The sequence below is a fragment of the Galleria mellonella genome, unplaced genomic scaffold (genome assembly GCF_026898425.1).
Source record: "Galleria mellonella isolate WM207_F2 unplaced genomic scaffold, CSIRO_AGI_GalMel_v1 utg171, whole genome shotgun sequence".
NCBI classification, from domain to species: domain Eukaryota; kingdom Metazoa; phylum Arthropoda; class Insecta; order Lepidoptera; family Pyralidae; genus Galleria; species Galleria mellonella.
The window spans coordinates 4,671,684-4,685,298 of NW_026442014.1; positions in this window are offsets into that span (position 1 = coordinate 4,671,684).

Sequence of the window (13,615 nt, forward strand, 5' to 3'; positions counted from 1 at the left end):
AATAGCTAGTTTAGTAAAATATTTAATGTTAATTCACGTAGTAGTTCAGGGCAGTCCACTATACTAGAAGCTATCCTTAATACATGTGTAATATTTAGGATTTTTCTGCATTTCTTGAGTGAGATAAAGTGGTGCTTTGTACGTAATTCAAGATATTTCGAAGAGTCATCAGGCTCATCAAATCTATGAACCAAAAAATTAATAGACATTTTCTGGATATTTTAATAAATTTATAATTAATTATTTACAGTCTACTTGAAGTTACAGACACTGCACTAGTAACTTTTTAATAGCTAAAATTACGCGACGCATAATGTTACGCGGCGGTGTAGTAGTGGTCCCTTAGATGGAATTTAAAATGCGCACAAAGAGAAAGGGGACTAAGTGGCCGGAATAGAGCGCAACTACCCTTTGTTATGTGCAAAACGGTACGATTCTACCCTTTGTCCTCTAATTGGAAAGTGCGAGAATTGGCCCGTGAGGGAAGAACTGTCCGCTAGCCGTGAAGTATTTTTTTCTCATTTCTGTCGACAGAATCCAGACGAGCGTAATTATATTTGAAATGTACTATTATAATTATATTTTCTAATTTTATATTTTAGACCTGCGTGATAAGTATAATTCAAATTCGTAGACATAGTCTAATAATTTAAAACACTGTTTATCTAAACAGCGTATAACAAAACTCTAATTGATTTAACATTGATTAATTGATGTAATAATGATTATTTGTAAATTTATATGCCAAAGTCCATAAACTATTGTAATAAATTTATTACTTTAATAACCTTTTATTTTTAATACGACAAACTTTCTTTTGTTTAAACATAAACAGATGTTCTATATGCTTTTTTAGTAAAACGTCAAAACATGTATTGAATACCTGTCTATCGCACGTTCAAGTTTACTGTGATAAGACGAAATTTGTTTAAGCACCCTGTCATTTTACAATAAAACACATCAGACAAGTTTCAAAAAATGTTTTGTATTATTTAGTTTTTTTTTCTATATGACTAGAAACAACAGTTACTCAATAGTTACTACATTTCATAATGCTTATATCTTTTATATTACGAGTAGTATAATCATACATATATAATTAAAGTTTATGTATTATATGTATGTATATTTAATATGTTTTATTTATTTATTTATTTATTCATTAGTACAAATATGTGTACATGGCGGACTTAATGCTAAAAGCATTCTCTCCCAGTCAACCATAGGGAAGTGTCAGAATACTCGAATGCGGTACTACTAATTATTGATATACATACATACTAAATTTACATATATAAACGAATAAATATATATGAATAACAAATATACTTACACATATATGATATATACTATATTATACACGATGTGTATATATAATTATTTCGGTACGTAATAACAATTATATCACATCTTTTTCACCACCGCTGCCCTTCATACACTTTCTATTTTTACCCAATGTTTAACTCATAGATCAATGTTTAATCATATTATATAGGCATTAAGCTCACTATTTGTACTAAGTTTTTATTGTACAATAAAGAATAAATAAATATACGAATTATTGTTTCCTCCAAGTTTCACTTATCATCCAATCATTACAATCATCCACAGTAACATTCAAGAATTTAATAGACTTAGTGATTTCAGACATCATCATTTCAGTTGTTAATAGCCCACTGCTAAACATAAGCCCTAACTTCTCTTTAGGGGGTTTTGTCAATAGTTGCCACGCTTGGCAAGCAGATTAACATCCATAATTAGACTTTGATGATGATTTAAGAGGGACGCTGCTACCTGTCTCTCGACCATAAAGTTTCCTCAGTCGCCTCTTACCACATTCACAGGAAAGGAAGAGGTGTTCCGATCTGGACCTACACAGCTAACTAACAGTATACTATGATATGAATAAACAAACACTAGCTAAATATACAGGTTATTAATAGATAGACTTATTTGCTGAACATACTCCAATCAAAGACGGGTCTAGCTTACTGCTATCTCTAAAGTCCTGTCTATAAGATCTGTACACTACATACCTGTAATACATATGTTGATCTAGTTGTAAACTCACTTACTAATTTTAACTGTAACTTCGTCTGCATGACCGAAATATATTGATTTACTGGAATAAAAAGTGAAAAAAAAAAAAATAGCTGGAAAGAAGAATGTTCCAAACATTATGTATACTATGGTATATCAGTATTTCATTACGATTAGTTGAGCTGTTGAGGCGCTAAGGGGTAACAAACATAAAACAATACCAGAGGGAGACTTTGTACAAAAGTCGATTGTTTGGGTACCTCTGTCCCATTCGTGTTTCAACCGTGAAGCAGTTGTGTTTGCATGGCTGTGTTTCGGTTTGAAGGGTAGGATATGGCGTGAGTTTACTGGGTACAGAGGAATAACACCTGAGTCCTCAGGAATGGCAACGCATGGGGGTATCATGGGCGAAACAGTATACTCTGTTATGTCCATGGTACTGCTCATGTCTATAGGCGACGGTTACCACTTTCCATCAGATGGACCGTCAGCTTGTTTGCCATTCTAAGTTGTATAAAAAAAAGTATCCTATGGTATAAGTATTTCATTACAATTAGTTGAGGCGCTAAGGGGTAACAAACATAAAACAAACAAATACACTTTCACAAATTTACTGCATTTTTCGTGTATATATCTGAAATTATCATTTGCCGTGTGGTCCCAGCGTAATAAGCCACCTCTTCCTTTCCAGTGGGTGTCATAAGAGGCGACTAAGGGAGGGCAAGGCATGGCCAGCAGCGTCCCTCTTGAAACATCTCCAAAGCCTAACTGCGGTTGCTAATCCGCCTGCCAAGCATGGAAACTACTGGCAAAACATCCAAAGGGGAAGCTTATGTTCAACAGTGAACAATTAAAGGCTGATATTTTTTTTATACCACTGAGGTGGCAAAGAAGCATACGGCTCACCTCATGGTAAGTGGTTACCGTAGCCTATGAACACCTGCAATACCAGAGGTATTACGCGTGCGTTGCCGACCCTGAAGAAACCTCTTTACCCCCCCTTTTAAAGATATTTTAACAATTTAACATTTAATGCCTATCTACTTAGAGCAATGGCAAATGAGACCGTCGGTAGATATATTATCGCTACCGCGTGCATGAAATAGAATGAAATCGTTTTTTATTCATACTTAACCAACCGATAAATTAGTTTTCCTAGGGTAGCAATTATTTGCAACAAAATTACTCAAAAATAAGTTATTTCATTATGGCCTCAAATAAAGCTATTTCAACTTTATCCAGCTTGAACCGCAGTATTAAATTATTCTGCGTGCATTTCGAAATTTTATTTAACTAGATATATTCCGTAGCTTCACTCGTAATCGTATCATAATGTTGAATTATATAGCCTTCTGAAGTAATGCTATTCAAAATGCAAAATATTTCTTTCCAACCCGACTGGTACTTTCAGAGATATTTTAATGGATGACAACAAAATGGTAACCATGCCTGAACTAACGATATACGCTGGAGACGAAAAGGCTGGTCAGTTAGCTCATCGTGTTGAATACACCAGGAATTGGGCACGATGGTTTCCAGAGGGGGCCACGTGGAGGTCGTCGGAGGTGACAGGGTATATTGCTAGCAATGGGACTAGTAGTCCGCATTACTAACAACCAAGTGGGGGAAATGCCCCCACTTTCCGAGATTAAGGTATTCAAACAAAAAAAGAAACTTTTCCGTTTTATTATATCACTACGTTTTACTCGCTACTTCGTTCACGTGACCGGTATATATTCACTGACCGGAATAAAGGTAGTCTATATACTTTTTTTTTTTTTCAAATATAGTACATGTATACCTAATTTCATAGTTATTGGTTCAGCCTTTAAAAGGCTTAAAAGGTAATAAACAAACAAACTCGCTAATATATTTATAATATTAGTAAAGATATTTAGCTTAGACATCTAGCTTGAAAAAAATTCTTGAGAAGCAATTTAAATAAAAAGAGACGAAAAATAAAACATACAAGAAAGCCAAATAGCTCTCAGTACTCTGACCAGACCGAGCCATTCCGACGGAATGCAGGCGAAATTTAAATTTTAAAAATTCCAACAACCGTCTCTACAGGGGACGTGTGATTTCCACTTTTAAAGTTTTCTGTACATACATTCATGGTGCACAGTTCATCGGTGCAGAAAAGTGAAACTATCCTGTAGACTACCCCCGTTTCATCTCTGTACGCTGGTGTTCATCTCAAACGCTAGCGATATATTTTACATTTTTAAGTATATTTTTAAACAACTGTCAAAGAATGTGGTTCTAAATTTATTTGTTTTCTTTTTTATGTTCCGTTTTAAATTTAGAACCGATTTTCTTTTTTTTTTTATACTACAAAGACAAACAAGCATACAGTCCGTCAGACAGTAAACGGTGACTGTAATCTATGGGCGCCTGTAACACTAGGAGTGTCACGTGCGCGTTGCCGATCCTAAAAAAATCTTAATATACCCTTTTTGAAGGATTCCATACTATAGTATCTAAGGAAAACCTCCCCCTTTTCATAACTATTTTTTCAATCGATAAGTTTATAAGTGGTGGTTTGGTTCATATGGTGGTTAGCTTTGAATATATAGAATAAGGAGCCCCCAACCAACAGCTATAGTGTCAACAGGATGTAGTGGGAATGTTGGTGGGACAAAATTACCTATAAAAAGCTACAAGAATCTTATGACGATACTATGACATGACGAATCAATGCCGCCAGTAAATAAGCATTCCTCTGATATGGGGCAGCAGCCGTATTAGTACTGGTAGAAGGCCAAGGAAGAGACTTCTGGAAGGGCTTCTAGTCAGCGATCAGAGAGCGAAATATCGGTCTCTGAACTGCGGTGCAGAAAGCAAGATGGGAAACTACGGCACTATAATCCCATAAGTAGAAACTAATGGAATGGAATTAGTTGCACCGATAAGAGGAAACTCTTAAATGGAAAAAAAGAAGAAGAAAGTTTTCGTGTTAGTCTCATAATAGTTTTGTGATAAAACTGCTGTTTCTTTTTTTTGTACAGCAAAAACTGCTTATTCTATACAATTGAAGTCGCGTTTTTCCGAGCAAAACATTCCGATTCCAATGTTAATTCAGAATAATTTTCATTATTATTATATCAACTGTTAACTGTCCATTATTAAATATAAACCTCCACTATAAGAAAGCTACCAATAATTGCAGCAGATGGGCAGCAGCGTTCCTATTAAAACTTCCCTAAAGCTTAACTGCAGTCGCCAACCCGCCTGCCAAGCGTGGTAACTACTGGCAAAACCCCCCACGGGAGAGGCTTATGTTCAGCAGTGGATAGTTAAAGGCTGATATGATGATGATGATGATACAAGTTGTTATAACATTTGGCAAACTTTAAATATTTTATAATCAAACTATAAAATATAAATATTATTAATTGACCTACTAATGTAATAATAATAAATGTTTAGCAACAAAAATTGACATTTATGTATATCACTTATGACTCACACCAAATACGATACTAGATGTTTAAGGTTCAAGCAAATATTCCATCGGATATGTTGTTTGATCAGCGAGACATGTTTACCGACAAATATGGGATAGGAAACGTTTTTGCTATGTCGCAGACCTCTCATATGATAGGTTGTATGTTGCTGTGTGGATTATTTACATTTATATATGTACATTATGTGTTATAAGTTTCTCTGGACCAACGTGTATGTGTTAGTTTTTTGTATGCAACTTATAATGCAAACAGACGGACCATCTGATGGAAGGTAGTAACCGAACATAACAAAGTATACTATTTCGCCCATGATATCGCCCATTCGTTGTAGGACTAAAGTGTTATGCCTTGGTACCCTGTAAATTCACTGTCATAGCCCTTCAAACCGAAACACAGCCATGCAAACATAACAGCTTCATGATAGACACACGAATGGAACAGAGGTACGCAAGCAAACAGATATAGCAGTAATCTTTAACATTATTTAATAAATACAAATAATTTTACTTGCGTATCATAGATAATACTAGTTGAATTCCACAGCTTCATTCGCGTCAATCAACATCTAAAGTATTCTATATACTAAGTTAGAATATAACTTACCCATATAGCAAATTTCACTTAAATCCATTTAGTAGTTTTTTGCATAAATGAGTAACAAACGTACATACATCCATCCATTCATCCATCCATCGTTACAAACTTCCGCATTTGTTATATTGATTAATAGAATTAATTTTCGTTTTCTTCTATTTTTCTATTTCTAACGTCCGTACCAAAATGGTTGTGTAACTAAACCATAATTTTGACTAAGTTTCATTAATAGATATTAATAGAATTTAAACTATAAAATATAAATAAATATAGAGAGAGTTATACTTTTCGTAATACTAGTATTTTAAATTAGAAATAATAGAAGGATTATACGATACATTAAAAACTACAAACGGAAAAGTCATTGGCATTCTTGTAGTAGAAAATAAATAAAAGTCGCTTTTGTATGGATAAAAAGAAACGGGACCACCGCAGCCTCTTGTCCTACATACGACTCTGATTGCGAGAGTTGGCCGCTGTTCAAATCCATAGCTACGGTACTGTTTGAAACTAAATTTAGCACATAGCTACCGTGGGACACATTAGATGATACCTCATTTCACTTTTTAAAGTGCCAAAGTTGAAGGATCTCGCTGGCCTAACTAAAGAGACTGTATTAGCTAGACGAAAGCCCGAAATTTAGAGGGAGATGGTTTTTTTTTTTTTATATTTTAATCTTTATTAAAACAATTGTGTTCCACAATAGAAAATGGACTTCATTTATGGCAAAATTAGTTATTTTGCTTTAAAAACTAAACTAATGGACCGATTATGATAAAATTTCTACAGATTTCGTCTATAAGTTTCTCGTTTCGTTTAAAAAAATATCCAAATCGTTTTACAACTGATGGAGTTATAAGGTAACATACATAAAACTTACCAGAGGAGACTGTACAAAAGTCGATTGCTTGGGTACCTCTGTCCCATTCGTGTTTCAACCGTGAAGCAGTTGTGTTTGCATGACTGTGTTTCTGTTTGAAGGGTGGGGTATGGCGTGAATTTACAGGGTACGGAGGAATAACACCTGAGTCCTCAGGAATGGCAACGCATGGGGGTATCATGGGCGAAACAGTATACTCTGTTATGTCTATGGTACTACTCATGTCTATAAGCAACGGTTACCACTTTCCATCAGGTGGGCCGTCAGCTTGTTTGCCATTCTAAGTTGTATAAAAAAAAAATAAAAAAAAACAAAATTAAAAACGTGAAAGTGATTTTACATGTTTGTTACCTACTTACTTACTTAAACAATCACTATAAAATTCAATATACGCAAACTATTTGAGAAATAGAAGAGCATAGGCTACTTTTTATTTTACTCTGTGAACATATTCCGGTCACATGAACGAAACCTCGGGTAAAAGCTAGCGAAATAATAACTGCAAAAACACTTGTACTAATCTACAATTTTACTTTTATATTATCGCCTTATGTTATTTAAATGTATTTAAATGAACTATAACACTGGGAATTTGTATTGTACCTAATATAAATGGGAGTCCATTAGCCGCACTTAGTCTCGCGTTTTGTAGACTTGGCTAACATAATCATCCCGAGTTTCCAGCTTACATGACGTGCAGTTGTTAAATGTTAGCTCATTTGAATATTTAATTATATCAATTAAAGTTCTAACTATGTCTGCAATAGTTAATTTTTAACTTTCGCGTTGTTTACACATATTTTAAATACACAATCGGGAATGTAAAACATTTTACAGGTAAATAGGACCTACATACCTACTTCTTTATTGCCGACGTTTCGACGTGGATTGCACCACGTCGTGGTCACGACAAGAATGGTGTACTGATTTTGTATTTAAAATACATCTTCAATGATGGAAAATCTCATTAACAAACCAAAGTAATCCTAGTAACGGCTGTAAGTCGGATTTTGATATGCTCGGTGAAATGTGATAGTCAGGCTTGTGCTCGCGTCACAGTCACTCATGACTAAGGATCACGAATTGATTCCAAAACTAGTCGAGAAGTTTCGATCTAATTACACGTAAGTTAAACCGATAGTTATTACATTTAAATGGAATGTGATATGTATAGTATTAAGCAGTTTTCCATAATCATAATGGTCAATATTTTTTTCTTAAATATCTCCTATGTATAGACATTACATAGTTACAATTTTAAATTTTTTTAAGTAATTAGATATTGTCAAATAAGGTATTTTTTTAGTTACAATACCTATATACTGGTCTAATAGTGAATAGGTTCCAAAGCAAAGTAGACTTTTAACATATCGAAAATAGATATCCAATCAATATGAGCGATATCGAAATTGGTGATCAGCTTTTTTCTGCATCAATGTCCAGTGGCACTATTATACACATATTTTTTAAAGATAAAATAATACACAAAGTTTAAATGAATACGCGTACTTACAAGACACGTAAGTAAAATTTCTGCGCAACTTTTTGACCTTAACTTGTCATCTAGCAAGTTCCGGAGTTTTTGCCAAGTTGGGTCACAGCGGGTTCGTAACAAGCTAGCGGCCGACAAATTGGGTACACTCGAGTGTTTTCACAAGCTCCCTACTGAATTTTTAGTGCTAATTTGTAAGGAAATATGCGTAGGCAAGATACATATATACATATATAGTTAAGGTTTGAAGTGTTTTATTTTAAAGTGAATTTGAAAATAAGAAAGTTCTAAATTCGTTGTTGTTGTTATTGTAACGTCTTCTATTGTACATAATTTATATTGGATACTTAAAAAAGATTTAATAGACAAGGGTGGACTTATCCCATAGAGGACTCTCTTACAATCAAACTTTGAGAAGCTGGAAAAATACTATAAAATGTTCGAGGGTAAAAATTGTACAGCTATAGATAAAATTTAATAATATTATATATATATATATATATATATAAATATAACAAAATAAAAAAAATCTGTTTGTCTGCTTGTCCATTAATCATAATATTTGTTCCGGTATCTTGCAAAAAATTTTGCTACAAATTAGATATAGTTTTCATAGTTGTATTCCTAAAAAAAAGTACTTACAAACTAATATATGTTTTATCTTGATATTCCATCTACAAGTGATCTTTTTCACTTTTCTTCCTACTTTTGAAATCCACTAGTACGAAGTAGTGAGCAAAAAGCTAGTTTTGAATAAAAGTATTTTCAAATCTAAAGTGTATACAAAGCGTCTCATATATGTATAATAATAATGATTTTATTTCACGTTGATCGGATATATAATTAATTAACAGTCTAATACTGTTTCTCGCTAGTTCTGCGATGCCATGAAGTAGTAATGCAGTACTACACTTGCAATCAATTATATTTCCGATCAACGTTCATAATATTATAATCAGGCGGTACTTAGGTAAGTTCATCCAATTGTTCAATAATAAATTATTATAAAAATGTACCTATTTGTTTAAGGAACAAAATTTACTTGTTTTTGACGTGAAAAAAAATGCGAGTATCAAAGCAATATACTAAGAAAATAGTAAAATAACACGGTGTGTCACCCCTTCAATATCAACCTGGTGCAGGGTTCGAACCCATGGGACCACATGCAATTTGAAACCCATCAATAAAGTCACTAATGGACAAACTTTCCGGCTTGCATCGCAATTACACTAATGTGATTACGAATTTTCTTTTCAATTCAATACACACGATATTATAGGATCAGAAACTATGCAAAAATCTATACATAATATTGCCCTTACTAATTTTATAAATGTAAAAACGAAGCCTTTTTTAAGGCCAAAGATAAATTGTTCTACAAATGTGGTTTCGAATAGCAATTTTAATAATCGCTTTGCCGCCAAAATAGACTATGCCAAATGTGGCTTTTTAGAGTTACAAAAGCATTTAAATGATCATTTTGCCGCCAAAATAGACTTTATGCTATCTTTATTAATATTATAAATATGAAAGTCTATTTAGTTAGTTAGTTAACCTATAGCGCATCAACTGCTTGACCAATCACTATGAAATTTTATATACACGAATACGTGTTTGAAATTTCATATAATGAATGAATGGAGAAGGATATACTATACTTTTTATCCCGTTCAGTAAACATACCCCGGTCACGCGGACGAAGTCGCGGGTAAAAGCTAGCTAATATTATAAATGCGAAAGTTTGTAAGGATGGATGGATATTTATTACTATTTCAAGTAAAAACTACTAAACGGATTTAGATAAAATTTGGTACACGGAAAGGTGAACTTACCTTATATAAGATATTTTATATACGAATTCACGCGGGCAAAGCCGCAGGATACATTTAGTAGATGCATAAAGAAGAATTTTTACAAAAAATGTTTTACTACTTAGGCCTTGGACTTATTAAACTATGTAATATTTGTACGAACTTTGCAAAGAGTTTGCAAAGTTCGTTAATATATTCGTCTGTGTGTTACTTATCTACGATTGCATAAATTGTCACTGTAGTATCAAATGAAAAAGTTTACGTTACTACCTCATCCGAGAAGTGGATCTGCATTTTGCAAACTAAAACAAAGATTGATGAGAAATTAATCAGGTTACTGCAGTGGGAAATCTGTAGCCATTTTGGTTAAGCCTAATGACTTGTTATAATCGAATGATAAATGAGTAATAACAACACTGTGCACTCGTAGGTACAAATAACTTCGATCAAGAACACCAACTAGATGCCTAAACAAAGGACTTATAAATTGAGGTCTTATTTTTAATAAAAATATTCATTGTCACAAAAAACACTTTGTAATACTATATTTGTACACATTTTCTATTATTCTTTAAGTGATACAATAAAGAGTAAATGAAAACTTTTTTACGAATAAAAGGGGCTCGTCTAATTCTATGAGTGTGTCGTTTTGGTAAGGACAGCACAGATATTCAATTAAATCTTTTCTTTAGCATAATCATTTTTTTTTTTTTTTTTATGCAACTTATAATGACAAACAAGCTGACGGCCCACCTGATGGAAAGTGGTAACCGTCGCCTATAGACATGAGCAGTACCATGGACATAGCAGACTATACTGTTTCACCCATGATACCCCCCATGCGTTGCCATTCCTGAGGACTCAGGTGTTATTCCTCTGTACCCAGTAAATTTCTAGTACTTTAAAATTGCACTTTATAATTTGCATTTAATATTTAAGTTATACATGCATTTATTTATTCTTTACTCACTACATTATGAAATAATGTATCATACAAAAGGCAGACTTAATGCATAATAATATAATATTCTCTCCCAGGCAACCTTTGGAAAATCAAAAATGTAATTACGCAGTGAAAAAAAATAGTTGAAGATAAGTTGGTTATTTTAAGATATACATCGATATTAAATATTTAGATTATATCCATATATTATATTCATTTACACGGTAGGTGTCATTTTTGAGTTCGATTAGGCGTTATGTTGCCTCGTTTAAGTTCTGTTTTAATACGTAACATTTTATCTAGTTGATATTTTTTATCAAGATTAAAATTTTGAAATAACCTTTGAACATACAAAAATATATTTTGTGCAATTACTTAATTACACCTATAAAATATTTGTTTTGCCAAAGATTAAAATTGTTAGTTTTACTTTTACTTTTTGTTATAAGAGTGGGTATCTCGCGATTCATGTTGCTGAAGAAAAGAGTAACTAAAAAAAATTTAACTAAATCAAACTCTATTAAATAAACGCATTACAATTTAATACAATTGCTGATTATTCGAATAAATTTAATTTATTTCACAAGATATTCCCCTCTTCTTAATAAAGCAAAACAGTTCTAAGCCACATCCTGTTTTAGATACACACAATACAACAAACATAAATTACAATGCAAACGCAAACGGAGCGAAATTTTAATCGGGAACCACAACGATATCGATAAATGCTTATAATAATTAACAGAGGAGCCGGAACGCAAACGCGCGCGTCTAAGTCAACAACGCCGCGTACGATTAACAATAAGATATTAAATTGCAACCCATCCCCCAGTGCAAACAGAAATCAATCATCGTACCATCACGATCCAGATGGGGGTTAACTCTATTCAAATATGCCGACGAATCCGCTGAAACTCTGAATACGTAATATGGTACTTTTATTGGAATCCACTCATTTCAGTTTGTTCAGATTATAACAACAATTTGGAGATCGGAATCGTTTATTTAATGTATACCTACTTATTTATATTAATATTTATGCTTTACTTAAATAGTAATGAAGAAAAATATATCTGACTAGAGTGTCTTAGATTTAATTTGTAAAATATTAATCATTAGTGAATTTATGATGAGACTGAAAACTTGCTTGGTATTATTAAAACTTAAAGTACAAAACCGTAATTGTATAGATTCAATATAGACAAGACCAATAGAGTTACTGGATTTATATTATTTTTTTATACAACCTAGAATGGCAAACAAGCTGACGACCCACCTGATCAAAAATGGTAACTCGCCTATAGATATGAGCAGTACCATGGGCATAACAGAGTATATTGTTTCGTCCATGACACCTCTCATGCATTCCCATTCCCGAGGACTCAGGTGTTATTCCTCTGTACCCTGTAAATTCACTGCCATATTCCACCCTTCAAACCGAAACACAGCCATGCAAACACAACTGCTTCACGGTAAAAACACGAATGAGACAAAGGTGCCCAAGCAAACGACTTTTGTACAAAGTCTCCGTCTGGAAAATATACATATATAGATGTAATGTTTGAAATAAAGGAGGGCATTACTATTTTTCTACTTTTTATTTCGATTAATCAATACATTCCGGTTACGCGCTTAAAGTTGCAGATATCTGCACTATTTCTTTACTACACGAAGATAGATACACTATATAGATAGGCCATATCCTGAGTTAATATATGGAGCATTTTCTATCCTAATTAATGCAATCAAAACCACGAATACAGCTATTAACTCATTTAAGCTTTGACGTCATTATAACTCGCTGTAGCTAGTTAATATTTCGCTTCTATAAACTTGCTACGTTTCATATTTATAGAGCTCCGTTAAGTCTTATAACTATTATGGAACTTGCGACATATGAGGGGTGAACTTCTTCCGCATTAAGTAATTAGAGTGAGTTAAGAAATTCAAGACTTCAACTTAAGCAACTGTTGCAACAAGCACTTAGTGAATTTACCCACGCCCGAGATGCGCGGGCCAAGATTGTTTAAAAGCGTGTTTAATTTTATATGAGGTTGATAATTTTGTAATATTTACTAATTTATATTAATCACTTGTTAATTATTAGAATTATTTTGTTTAATTCCATTAACATTAATATGCGTGCGAATGCCAACATTATCATATTTTCTCTACAACTTTTTAAATTAGGCATCAATCTTCGACCGCTATTCAATTCACGTACCTTTTATGATATGTACTTCACCTCTAGATAAATTAATAGATCAACAAAATATTTCTATTCAACTAATGAGAGATATGGACTTCAGCAAAATAACTAGTTTTAAAAAAGAGCTTTCTTTATTTGGTAGTAATTTTTAGGCTTTTTTTATGTAACTTAAAATAGCA